Genomic DNA, 12023 nt, shown 5'->3' on the forward strand with positions numbered 1-12023 from the left:
AAATGTATTCCCCAGCGCAACAAAACAGTCACGTCAACACACCGGGCGTATATAAGTTGCCAGTCCAAACAACAGGACAAAATAGTCCGGAGAATAAATACACGAATAACTCACACCATCAAACACAGAGTAACACAAACAAGCCGCACAAATACCCAGCAGGCCTAGTGCCCTTAAATACCCTACAAACAAACCCTAACACAAAACAGGTGTACCCAATTACCCAATAACCCCAAAAACAAACGGAAAGGGAATCGAATGGCAGCTAACAGGCCGCCGAGCACCGCCCGAACAGGAAGAGGCACCCATCTTCGGCGAGGTTCGTGACAAGGGCTTTTATCTCCGGTGGATGGGTGGATTGAAAACGGCAAGTATTCTTCAATAACAGAACGGGCAGCGGGGAAAACGGAGTAGAGAAACATGTGTATTAAAGTAACGTGGTTTTTCGTAGGTCGATGTCCATAGTAGTGATAGTCAATGGAGGATTCCTGTGTTCCACTTCGATGCTGGTAATCACTTTGTTTCCTAGTACATCATTTATAAAACTCATGCGTTTATTATTTTAAAGACGATTAACATTTCACAAACTATAGTTCTTTATTTGAAATATTACGGGTGGCTACTTGGTGGTCGTTGTTTGTCCTTGGGTGCGTTCGTAAAGTCACCCTGGCTGTCGACTCCCATTTCAGAACAGAATGTCGTCAGTGTGAGAGAATAACTGATTCATTTATAAACGCGCAACACACCCGTTGAATACGACCGGTGTCAGTAAACCTCTGCAAAAAAAAAACAACAACGTAATTCAATTGTTGCCGGCAGCACAGTTACAGTCACCAACGCTCTGGATAACATGTAAACAGCCTGACCAGCTCTGCTAGGGAGAGTAAAATGGTCAGAGTGAGGTGTTCTCTCATTATGTGTCTGGAAGTAGCTAGCAAGCTAACCCACTTTAGCCAGTTAGCTTGTGTGCTTGATTGCCGTTGTGAGGTCAGGACGTTCAGATCAACCCTACTCCTCGGCCAGAGCGTTCCAGTGTGCGCTCTGAATTTACGAACTGACAACGCACTCCAGAGTGAATTTACTGAACTGACAACGACACTACGAACCAGAGTGATTTACGAACTGACAACGCACAGAGTGAAACGCACCCATTGTTGTTGCCATGGTTTTGTTGAGGAGATTCTAGAATGTGTTCCAAGAGTTCTTTCAGAACCAGAGCAGGTCTCCTCTCTTCAGTGCTTCTGAGACGGCAGAGTGAGAGACCATCGATCGCTCCGCCTGCATCCCAAATGCCAACCTATTCCCCTATATAGTGCGCACTACTTTTTTGACCAGAACCCTATGTGCTTTGGGATACAGCCTCAGACGGCAGCGCAGAAGACCGTGGATCCTCTCTCTCTGAGGTGAGGAGGCGTATGGTACCGTATGAAGGATGCTAGTGGTCTCGAGTCCCATCCAGTGACGCCACATCATCCTCTTGGTCACCCTCTCCTGTGTCTGTGTCACTGTGTCCTTCCCTCCTTCACTCATCTTCCTCCTCCTCCTCCTCCTCCTCCTCCCCGTCGGAGAGAGAGGCGCAGGGACAGATCTGTCGGTATCCATCCAGCCAGTTCTCCACCATTTGTGTGACCAGTGGGTGGTTGCGTCGACGGGACGACTTCTGCATTGCGGCCAACATGCCTCCCTCCGTTACACAGCAGTCCAGCCACTCCCTCAACAACTTCTCCTGCTGCTCCTCGTTACCCATCTAGACAGAGAGAGAGAGAGAGAGAGAGAGACACACATTGGAAAGAATTGGCAAAAGAATTATTTGGCCCTAAACAAAATACACAGCAAACTACCTGAATGCTGATTTGACCCTAAACAGAGAGTACACAGCGGCAGAATACCTGACCACTGTGACTGACCCAAACTTAAGGAAAGCTTTGACTATGTATAGACTCAGTGAACATAGCCTCGCTATTGAGAAAGGCCGCCGCAGGCAGACATGGCTCTCAAGAGAAGACAGGGAGGAGGCGTGTCTACAGAGACACTGTATTAATGAAGGTGGGGAGGAGGAGGCGTGTCTACAGAGACACTGTATTAATGAAGGTGGGGAGGAGGAGGCGTGTCTACAGAGACACTGTATTAATGAAGGTGGGGAGGAGGAGGCGTGTCTACAGAGACACACACCATATTAATGAAGGTGGAGGAGGAGGAGGCGTGTCTACAGAGACACCATATTAATGAAGGTGGAGGAGGAGGAGGCGTGTCTACAGAGACACCGTATTAATGAAGGTGGGGAGGAGGAGGCGTGTCTACAGAGACACTGTATTAATGAAGGTGGGGAGGAGGAGGCGTGTCTACAGAGACACTGTATTAATGAAGGTGGGGAGGAGGAGGCGTGTCTACAGAGACACACACCATATTAATGAAGGTGGAGGAGGAGGAGGCGTGTCTACAGAGACACCATATTAATGAAGGTGGGGAGGAGGAGGCGTGTCTACAGAGACACCGTATTAATGAAGGTGGGGAGGAGGAGGCGTGTCTACAGAGACACTGTATTAATGAAGGTGGGGAGGAGGAGGCGTGTCTACAGAGACACTGTATTAATGAAGGTGGGGAGGAGGAGGCGTGTCTACAGAGACACCGTATTAATGAAGGTGGGGAGGAGGAGGCGTGTCTACAGAGACACTGTATTAATGAAGGTGGGGAGAAGGAGGCGTGTCTACAGAGACACCGTATTAATGAAGGTGGAGGAGGAGGCGTGTCTACAGAGACACTGTATTAATGAAGATGGGAGGAGGCGTGTCTACAGAGACACCGTACTAATGAAGGAGGGAGGAGGCGTGTCTACAGAGACACCGTACTAATGAAGATGGGAGGAGGCGTGTTTACAGAGACACCGTACTAATGAAGGAGGGGGAGGAGGCGTGTCTACAGAGACACCGTACTAATGAAGGAGAAGGAGGCGTGTCTACAAAGACACTGTATTAATGAAGGAGAAGGAGGCGTGTCTACAAAGACACCATATTAATGAAGGTGGGGAGGAGGAGGCGTGTCTACAGAGACACCGTACTAATGAAGGAGAAGGAGGCGTGTCTACAGAGACACCGTACTAATGAAGGAGAAGGAGGCGTGTCTACAAAGACACTGTATTAATGAAGGAGAAGGAGGCGTGTCTACAGAGACACTGTATTAATGAAGGTGGGGAGAAGGAGGCGTGTCTACAGAGACACTGTATTAATGAAGGTGGGGAGGAGGAGGCGTGTCTACAAAGACACCGTATTAATGAAGGTGGGGAGGAGGAGGCGTGTCTACAGAGACACTGTATTAATGAAGGTGGGGAGAAGGAGGCGTGTCTACAGAGACACCGTATTAATGAAGGAGAAGGAGGCGTGTCTACAAAGACACTGTATTAATGAAGGTGGGGAGGAGGAGGCGTGTCTACAGAGACACTGTATTAATGAAGGTGGGGAGGAGGAGGCGTGTCTACAGAGACACCGTACTAATGAAGGAGAAGGAGGCGTGTCTACAAAGACACTGTATTAATGAAGGAGGAGGAGGCGTGTCTACGGAGACACTGTATTAATGAAGGTGGGGAGAAGGAGGCGTGTCTACAGAGACACCGTATTAATGAAGGAGAAGGAGGCGTGTCTACAAAGACACTGTATTAATGAAGGTGGGGAGGAGGAGGCGTGTCTACAGAGACACTGTATTAATGAAGGTGGGGAGGAGGAGGCGTGTCTACAGAGACACCGTACTAATGAAGGAGAAGGAGGCGTGTTTACAGAGACACCGTACTAATGAAGGAGGAGGAGGCGTGTCTACAAAGACACTGTATTAATGAAGGAGGAGGAGGCGTGTCTACAAAGACACTGTATTAATGAAGGAGGAGGAGGCGTGTCTACAAAGACACTGTATTAATGAAGGTGGGGAGGGAGGAGGCGTGTCTACAGAGACACCGTACTAATGAAGGAGAAGGAGGCGTGTCTACAAAGACACTGTATTAATGAAGGAGGAGGAGGCGTGTCTACAAAGACACTGTATTAATGAAGGAGGAGGAGGCGTGTCTACAAAGACACTGTATTAATGAAGGAGGAGGAGGCGTGTCTACAGAGACACCGTACTAATGAAGGAGAAGGAGGCGTGTCTACAAAGACACTGTATTAATGAAGGAGGAGGAGGCGTGTCTACAAAGACACTGTATTAATGAAGGAGGAGGAGGCGTGTCTACAAAGACACTGTATTAATGAAGGAGGAGGAGGCGTGTCTACAAAGACACCGTATTAATGAAGGTGGGGAGGAGGAGGCGTGTCTACAGAGACACCGTACTAATGAAGGAGAAGGAGGCGTGTCTACAAAGACACCGTATTAATGAAGGTGGGGAGGAGGAGGCGTGTCTACAGAGACACCGTACTAATGAAGGAGAAGGAGGCGTGTCTACAGAGACACTGTATTAATGAAGGTGGAGGAGGAGGCGTGTCTACAGAGACACCATATTAATGAAGGTGGGGAGGGAGGAGGCGTGTCTACAGAGACACTGTATTAATGAAGGTGGGGAGGAGGAGGCGTGTCTACAGAGACACTGTATTAATGAAGGTGGGGAGGAGGAGGCGTGTCTACAGAGACACCGTATTAATGAAGGAGAAGGAGGCGTGTCTACAAAGACACCGTATTAATGAAGGTGGGGAGGAGGAGGCGTGTCTACAGAGACACCGTACTAATGAAGGAGAAGGAGGCGTGTCTACAAAGACACTGTATTAATGAAGGAGGAGGAGGCGTGTCTACAAAGACACTGTATTAATGAAGGAGGAGGAGGCGTGTCTACAAAGACACCGTATTAATGAAGGTGGGGAGGAGGAGGCGTGTCTACAGAGACACCGTACTAATGAAGGAGAAGGAGGCGTGTCTACAAAGACACCGTATTAATGAAGGTGGGGAGGAGGAGGCGTGTCTACAGAGACACCGTATTAATGAAGGAGAAGGAGGCGTGTCTACAAAGACACCGTATTAATGAAGGTGGGGAGGAGGAGGCGTGTCTACAGAGACACTGTATTAATGAAGGAGAAGGAGGCGTGTCTACAAAGACACTGTATTAATGAAGGTGGGGAGGAGGAGGCGTGTCTACAAAGACACCGTATTAATGAAGGTGGGGGAGGAGGAGGCGTGTCTACAGAGACACCGTATTAATGAAGGAGAAGGAGGCGTGTCTACAAAGACACCGTATTAATGAAGGTGGGGAGGAGGAGGCGTGTCTACAGAGACACCGTACTAATGAAGGAGAAGGATGCGTGTCTACAAAGACACTGTATTAATGAAGGAGAAGGAGGCGTGTCTACAGAGACACCGTACTAATGAAGGAGAAGGAGGCGTGTTCACGGAGACACTGTATTAATGAAGGAGAAGGAGGCGTGTCTACAGAGACACTGTATTAATGAAGGAGGAGGAGGCGTGTCTACAGAGACACTGTATTAATGAAGGTGGGTGGAGGAGGCGTGTCTATGGAGACACTGTATTAATGAAGGAGAAGGAGGCGTGTCTACGGAGACACTGTATTAATGAAGGAGAAGGAGGCGTGTCTACAGAGACACCGTATTAATGAAGGTGGGAGGAGGCGTGTCTACAGAGACACTGTATTAATGAAGGTGGGGAGGAGGAGGCGTGTCTACAAAGACACTGTATTAATGAAGGTGGGGAGGAGGAGGCGTGTCTACAAAGACACTGTATTAATGAAGGTGGGGAGGAGGAGGCGTGTCTACAGAGACACTGTATTAATGAAGGTGGGTGGAGGAGGCGTGTCTATGGAGACACTGTATTAATGAAGGTGGGGAGGAGGCGTGTCTACAGAGACACTGTATTACTGAAGGAGGAGGAGGCGTGTCTACAAAGACACTGTATTAATGAAGGTGGGAGGAGGCGTGTCTACAGAGACACTGTATTAATGAAGGAGGAGGAGGCGTGTCTACAAAGACACTGTATTAATGAAGGTGGGTGGAGGAGGCGTGTCTACGGAGACACTGTATTAATGAAGGAGGAGGAGGTGTGTCTACAAAGACACTGTATTAATGAAGGTGGGTGGAGGAGGCGTGTCTATGGAGACACTGTATTAATGAAGGAGGAGGAGGCGTGTCTACAAAGACACTGTATTAATGAAGGAGGAGGAGGCTATTTGATGAGAACTAGGTGATAAGAGCTAGGTGATAAGAGCTAGGTGATGAGAGCTATTTGATAAGAGCTAGGTGATGAGAGCTAGGTGATGAGAGCTATTTGATAAGAGCTATTTGATAAGAGCTAGGTGATGAGAGCTATTTGATAAGAGCTAAGTGATAAGAGCTAGGTGATGAGAGCTATTTGATAAGAGCTAGGTGATGAGAGCTAGGTGATGAGAGCTAGGTGATAAGAGCTATTTGATAAGAGCTATTTGATAAGAGCTAGGTGATAAGAGCTATTTGATAAGAGCTAGGTGATAAGAGCTAGGTGATGAGAGCTAGGTGATGAGAGATATTTGATAAGAGCTAGGTGAATGAGTAAACCGTTTGGATAAAGGGATTGTAAATAAAAATGACAATTGTTTTAAATACACACTGAGTGTACAAAACAAATAACTGTCACTTTACTGTCAGTTATACCCACATACATTAATAACTGTCAGTTATACCCACATACATTAATATCTGTCACTTTACTGTCAGTTATACCCACATACATTAATAACTGTCACTTTACTGTCAGTTATACCCACATACATTAATAACTGTCAGTTATACCCACATACATTAATAACTGTCACTTTACTGTCAGTTATACCCACATACATTAATAACTGTCAGTTATACCCACATACATTAATAACTGTCAGTTATACCCACAGACATTAATAAATGTCACTTTACTGTCTGTTATACCCACAGACATTAATAAATGTCACTTTACTGTCTGTTATACCCACAGACATTAATAACTGTGAGTTATACCCACAGACATTAATAAATGTCACTTTACTGTCAGTTATACCCACATACATTAGTACTGTCAGTTATACCCACATACATTAATAACTGTCACTTTACTGTCAGTTATACCCACACACATTAATAACTGTCAGTTATACCCACATAGATTAATAACTGTCACTTTACTGTCAGTTATACCCACATACATTAATAACTGTCAGTTATACCCACAAACATTAATAACTGTCAGTTATACCCATACATACATTAATAACTGTCTCTTTACTGTCAGTTATACCCACATAAATTAATAACTGTCAGTTATACCCACATACATTAATAACTGTCTCTTTACTGTCAGTTATACCCACAGACATTAATAACTGTCACTTTACTGTCAGTTATACCCACATACCCACATACATTAATAACTGTCATGTTATACCCACATACATTTATAACTGTTACTTTACTGTCCCACTTTTCACTGTAGATGCGGAAGGTCGATATCGGCGGGTTGAGACACCAAAAAACAACATCTCTCTAGTTTAAACAGATGGATTTTAATATTATGTCATTAGATTTCCTCTGGGGGGGGTGGACAATGTAGGCTAAGAGTTAATGTTACCTCTTGTGCAGACAGGAAATGTACGTGCAGCAGTTTTCTCTCGCTGTCCACCAGCGGCAGGAAGGTTACGGTGACGTCATCGTCAGTGTTAAGGTTGGCGCCCGCGCCGCGATTGTCGTAGCCGTCGTTCTCCATGGCGACCAGGGCAGAGAAGTGTCCGCGTGTGTAACCCAGGGCGATGGGACTTTTCCAACAGAAGCTCTGCTCCCACAACAGGGGCAAGTACACACCTGTACAGGTAGAGACACAGGTCAGTCTCAGACAGGTACACACCTGTACAGGTAGAGAGACAGGTCAGTGTCTCTATCAGTTAATCAAATGGCTACCCGGACTTTATGCCTTTCTCTCCTACTATGTACATAGTACTAAAAATAACCTGACCAAACCTACACGTACATATTACCTCAATAACTCTCCCAACTACCTCGTACCCCAGTACCCCGACTCACTACTACCTCGTACCCCAGTACCCCGACTCACTACTACCTCGTACCCCAGTACCCCGACTCACTACTACCTCGTACCCCAGTACCCCGACTCACTACTACCTCGTACCCCACTACCCCGACTCACTACTACCTCGTACCCCACTACGCCGACTCACTACTACCTCGTACCCCACTACGCCGACTCACTACTACCTCGTACCCCACTACCCCGACTCACTACTACCTCGTACCCCAGTACCCCGACTCACTACTACCTCGTACCCCAGTACCCCGACTCACTACTACCTCGTACCCCAGTACACCGACTCACTACTACCTCGTACCCCAGTACCCCGACTCACTACTACCTCGTACCCCAGTACCCCGACTCACTACTACCTCGTACCCCAGTACACCGACTCACTACTACCTCGTACCCCAGTACCCCGACTCACTACTACCTCGTACCCCAGTACCCCGACTCACTACTACCTCGTACCCCAGTACCCCTACTCACTACTACCTCGTACCCCAGTACCCCGACTCACTACTACCTCGTACCCCAGTATATCGACTCACTGCTAGGGCCCTTCTATTAACTGTAGTCTATTTTGAACATGAAAGGAAATGGATTTACTACTATGTTGTTTTAATGTTACCCAGCAACCATGCATGGCGACCCCACTCCTGGGCCCCTCGCGCCCACAACCCACATACATCTCTGCTCATGGGCTAATATGTTGTTCCTCATATGTAGGCCCAGAGACACTACACACACACCTCATTACAGCTTCCTCTGGTCTAATACTCCAGGACCCAGACTCACTACTACCTTACCCCAGTAACACACAGTCTCTATCTACAGCTACCTCTGGTCTAATCCCAGGACCCTGACTCACTACTACCTCGTACCCCGACTCACTACTACCTCGTACCCCAGTACCCGACTCAATACTACCTCGTACTCCAGTACGCCGACTCACTACTACCTCGTTCCCCAGTACACCGACTCACTACTACCTCGTACCCCAGTACCCCGACTCACTACTACCTCGTACCCCAGTACCCCGACTCACTACTACCTCGTACCCCAGTACCCCGACTCACTACTACCTCGTTCCCCACTACTACCTCGTACCCCAGTACCCCGACGCACTACTACCTCGTTCCCCAGTACCCCGACTCACTACTTCCTCGTACCCCAGTACCCTTGACTCACTACTACCTCGTACCCCAGACCCGACTCACTACTACCTCGTACCCCAACTCACTACTACCCGTTTGACTCACTACTTCCTCGTACCCCAGTACCCCGACTCACTACTACCTCGTACCCCAGTACCCCAACTCACTACTACCTCGTACCCCAGGACCCTGACTCACTACTACCTCGTACCCCAGTACCCTGACTCACTACTACCCTCCCCAGGACCCTGACTCACTAATATCCCAGTACCCCGACTCACTACTACCTCGTACCCCAGTACCCCAACTCACTACTACCTCTTTCCCAGGACCCTGCCTCACTACTACCTCGTACCCCAGTACACCGACTCACTACTACCTCGTACCCCAGTACCCTGACTCACTACTACCTCGTTCCCCAGTACCCTGACTCACTACTACCTCGTACCCCAGTACCCCGACTCACTACCCTCGTACCCCAGCACCCGACTCACTACTACCTCGTACCCCAACTCACTACTACCCGTTCCCCAGTACCCGACTCAACTACCTCGTACCCCAGTATCAACTCACTACTACCTCGTTCCCCAGGACCCTGACTCACTATTTTACCCCAGTACAAATGACTCACTACTACCTTTCCCCAGGACCCTGACTCACTAATATCCCAGTTACTCACTACTACCTCGCACTACCCCAGTACCCCAACTCACTACTACCTCTTTCCCCAGGACCCTGCCTCACTACACCTATTACACCGACTTTTATTAAGATTTTATTTGATACCCAAAATAACCCCGATCACTACTACCTCGTACCCCAGAGGGCGACTCACTAGTGGTCCTTACCGTGACTCACTACTACCTCTGCATTGACTTGCTAGGGCCCGTACCCTAGTACCCCGACTCACTACTACCTCTACCCCAGAACATGACTCACTACTATGGATACCCCAGTACCCCGGATCAGCTACTGTTGTTTAATGTTACCCAGCGACCCATGGCAACCCCGACTCACTGCCCCTACCACGACTCACACTACCTCTACCCCAGTACCCCGACTCACTACTACCTCGTACCCCAGTACCCCGACTCAATACTACCTCGTACCCCAGTACCCTGACTCACTACTACCTCATATGTAGCCCAGTTTACCGTGACTCACTACTACCTCGTACCCCAGTACCCCGACTCACTACTACCTCTATCCCCAGCTTCCCTGACTCACTACACCTCACCCCAGTACCCCGACTCACTACTACCTTACCCCTCTGGACTCACTACTAACGTACCCCAGTACCCTGACTCACTCTACAGCGTACCCCAGTACCGTGACTCACTACTACCTCGTACCCCAGTACCCCGACTCACTACTACCTCGTACCCCAGTACCCCGACTCACTCTACCTGCCCCCGTACCCCGACTCACACACCTCTATCTACCCGACTCACTACTACCTCGTACCCCAGTACCCCGAATCACTACTACCTCGTAACCCGACTCAGTCTACTATCTCGCTTCCCCTGGACTCACTACTACCTCACCCCAGTACCTCGACTCACACTTCCTCTGGTCTAATACCCCGACTCACTACTACCTCTACCCCAGCTTCCTCTGACTCTAATACCCCAGTACACCACACACTCTCTCATTCCCCAGGACCCTGACTCTAATACCCCAGTACCCCACTCTCTATCTACCCCAGCCCCGACTCAATACTACACAGTTCCCCAGGACCCTGATCACTACAGCTCATACCCCAGTACCCCACGCACTTTTACTACCTCGTTCCCCAGTCCCTGACTCACTACAGCTTCCCCAGGACCCTGAATCACTACACCCAGTCTCTATCACTACTACCTTACCCCAGTACCCTGACTCACTACTAACACCACAGTACCTCTATCACTACACCTTCCCTGGTCTAATAACAACACACACAGTCTCTATCTACAGCTTCCTGGTCTAACTCAACTACCTCGTACCCCAGTACCCCGACTCACTACTACCTTACCCCAGTACCCGACTCAATAACACACCCCAGTCCCTACTCACTAGCTACCTCTGGTCTGACTCAACTACCTCACCCAGTCTCTACTCACAGCTTCCTCTGGTCCATACCCCGACTCACTACTACCTCGTACCCCAGTACCCCGACTCACTACTACCTCTACAGCTTCCTCTACTACCTAATAACACCGAATCACTACTAGTCTATATCTACAGCTTCCTCAGTACTAATAACCCCACAGACTCACTGCTATCTACAGCTTCCTCTGGTCTAATAACACACTCAGTCTCTATCTACAGCTTCCTCTGGTCTACTATAACACACAGTCCCTATCTACAGCTTCCTCTGGTCTAATAACAACACTCACAGTCTCTATCTACAGCTTCCCTGACTCACTACTACCTCGTACCCCAGTACCTCGACTCACTACTACCTCGCACCCCAGTCTCTAATCACTACTAGTCTTATCCCCTACTGGACTACTAACAACACACACAGTCTCTATCTACAGCTTCCTCTGGTCTAATAACACCACAGTCTTTATCTACAGCTTACCCCTACCTGGTCTAATACTACCTCACACAGTCTCTATCTACAGCTTCCTCTGGTCTAATAACAACACCACAGTCTCTATCTACAGCTTCCTCTGGTCTACTAATACCACAGTCTCTATCTACTACTTCCTCTGGTCTAATAACACTCACACTACAGTCTCTATCTACTCACTACTCTGGTCCAATAACCCCGACTCACTAGTCTCTATCTACAGCTTCCTCTGGTCTATTCCCCAGGACCCTGACTCTCTATCTACAGCTTCCTCTGACTCACTACTACCA

General features: G+C 48.4%; 1 long non-coding RNA gene and 1 pseudogene across 1 annotated transcript; both read right to left on the minus strand.

Moving 5' to 3' along the window:
* Positions 1 to 404: 404 nt before the first annotated feature.
* Positions 405 to 12023, minus strand: part of LOC127919784 (ubiquitin thioesterase ZRANB1-like) — a 43212-nt pseudogene continuing 31593 nt past the window's right edge.
* LOC127919781 (uncharacterized) lies at positions 7805 to 10310 on the minus strand. Its single transcript, XR_008104036.1, has 4 exons — positions 10248 to 10310; positions 8950 to 9073; positions 8298 to 8483; positions 7805 to 7987 (listed from the first exon to the last, which is right to left on the minus strand). It is a non-coding gene; the product is annotated as an uncharacterized LOC127919781 (long non-coding RNA).

Source organism: Oncorhynchus keta, unplaced genomic scaffold (assembly GCF_023373465.1).
Source record: "Oncorhynchus keta strain PuntledgeMale-10-30-2019 unplaced genomic scaffold, Oket_V2 Un_contig_1748_pilon_pilon, whole genome shotgun sequence".
NCBI classification, from domain to species: domain Eukaryota; kingdom Metazoa; phylum Chordata; class Actinopteri; order Salmoniformes; family Salmonidae; genus Oncorhynchus; species Oncorhynchus keta.